Below are 2,281 nucleotides of genomic sequence, written 5' to 3'. Positions count from 1 at the left end.
TTCCATTAACTATAAGTTCCTATCGCATCTGCAATTTTTTCACCAAGATGTGGTGGGAGATAAAAAACCACAGTGACAAAATGTCTCCCTTTAATATCGTAAGACCGAGGGAGGTTTTCATTCCACAGGCCACGATTCAAATCCTTATGGTATGTAGGCCATTGTCATATTTCACTGAATCCTGACCAGAGCATTTACTTCTTCGTTTCCTTTTGTTCCACTGAGTAGCTCCACACAAAATAAACGTGATAGTAGTATTAATTACACTGGAAATCTCCTGAACTGCTTCTGTAATGTGGTACATTACATAAATTTTTGGTGTAGTTGACATCGTGGTATTTTAATAGCGTCATTGCCTAGCTTGAATCTGATAAAATAATGATTGGTTCTTCTTGAACTTAGGGGCAACGGCCTTGCCGCAGTGGATACACCTGTTCCCGTGAGATCACCGAAGTTAAGCGCTGTCGGACGTGGCCGGCATTTGGTTGGGTGACCATCCGGGCTGCCATGTGCTGTTGCCATTTTTCCAGGTGGACTCAGCATCGTGATGCCAATTGAGGAGCTACTCGAATAGTAGCGGCTCCAGTCACAGAAAACCATCGTAACGACCGGGAGAGCGGTGTTCTGACCACACGCCCTTCCTATCCGTATCCTCAGCTGAGGATGACACGGCGGTCGGATGGTCCCGATGGGCCAGTTGTGGCCTGAAAACGGAGTGCTTCTTGAACTTACTTTGCACATTTAAATCCCTCTAAAATAGCCATAATATCTGCAGCGAGGATAGGTGCTACTTTAGGGAAATTGAATTTGTCTTCTCTTTTAGCTTTGCCTTAAATGACCGCGCTTCCAGCTCAATCATTTGTTTAGATCCATCAGTGCAAATCTCTCTTGAGGGAGGCAATGCTGTTAAATTATCATAAAACGTTTTCTTATCGAGAGAACGTCGAATGTATGGAAGGTACATCTCAACGTTCAGTTTCACTAAGGTGTAGGCTTAGGACGCGCTGAAGCAGCTGAAATTTGAGGAAATGGCGACACATTCAGACAACAGCAAAAATGAAAATGAAATGATCGTATGGCGTTGTTGGCCGGGAGGCCCCATGTGGGGAAGTTTGGCGGCCGTATTGCAAGTCCTTTTTAGTTGACGCCACTTCGGCGACTTGCGAGTCAATGATGATGAAGAACACACAACACCCAGTCATCACGAGGCAGAGAAAATCCCTGACCCCGCCGGGAATCGAACCTTTTTGTTTTTTTTGTAACCATATATATTTATTTAAATATATTAACAACGATACATTTAAAAAAAGACATTTTATTCTATTAATCTATTATATTCCTAGTGATGGTTAATATTACTGTTATTTTATATGTTTCGGGACCCCGTGCGCAGGAAGCGAGAACGCTACCGCAAGACCACGGGCTGCGGACAGACAACAGCAAATCATCGAACTAAAGATCTGCTAATGAGGGAGTTTCTTGTTAAAGCGATAGCTGTCCATATAGCACTTAGTAGTAAGTTCTCTAATTGATGTTAACAAACTGTCATGTGAGAAGTGGAAACTTGTCAACAGGAATTTAGCTGTGATGTATTTCCTGTATAGTTCTAACGGTTTTCTTTATACCAGCAAAGCATTTGTTGGAGGAAATAATTGGTTGGTAGCCTTGTGTGAGCAGAGTTTGAGGATCTATACCAGAACGCGGCTACTAGCAGAACGGGTCGATACTTGGTGTGGCTTGAACAGGGAAATTCCCCCAAGTCACATAGTAATCGTGGCGACCTTCAACATATTGCACAATATTTTCTAATAACTTTGGGTTTTCTGGCAAGATGTAAAGTTTATATTTTTTCTGGTCACAACGTTTAGAGAGTCACATTTACAAAATTTTGAATCAAAATTTTTCTTGTGATTAATTGAAAATCGCAGCATAACATCATTTTCGCAATATGTTTAGATATAAAGTTGAAAATTGCCTCAAACATGTAAGTCTGAAGATTGCAGAAGCTTCTAATATTAATCTTACTTTTCTATGCAAGTACACAAAGTTACCACAAATTTTGTTAAAAATTCATTGAATCTGTCAAATTATGTATCATATCTCAGGATACCACAGTAATTTTAAATAACACAGGGGATACATATACTTTAACCATATAATTTGTTTTATATATATCAAATTTAATACTGAAACTTGTTAACTGGAAACTGTGTGTGACAAAGGCTCTCGCTAGAAATGTAAAAGCAAGTACTTTTCAATTGCGATTACAGTGTCGTCCATG

The 2,281-nt window shown here is 40.1% G+C and overlaps 1 pseudogene; it reads left to right on the top strand.

Moving 5' to 3' along the window:
* Positions 1-403: 403 nt before the first annotated feature.
* Positions 404-521, top strand: LOC126420280 (5S ribosomal RNA; annotated as a pseudogene).
* Positions 522-2,281: the final 1,760 nt, after the last annotated feature.

The sequence above is a fragment of the Schistocerca serialis genome, chromosome 9 (assembly GCF_023864345.2).
Source record: "Schistocerca serialis cubense isolate TAMUIC-IGC-003099 chromosome 9, iqSchSeri2.2, whole genome shotgun sequence".
NCBI classification, from domain to species: domain Eukaryota; kingdom Metazoa; phylum Arthropoda; class Insecta; order Orthoptera; family Acrididae; genus Schistocerca; species Schistocerca serialis.
The sequence above is the reverse complement of the archived record's forward strand: the minus strand, read 5'-3'. Positions and strand labels throughout refer to the sequence as shown.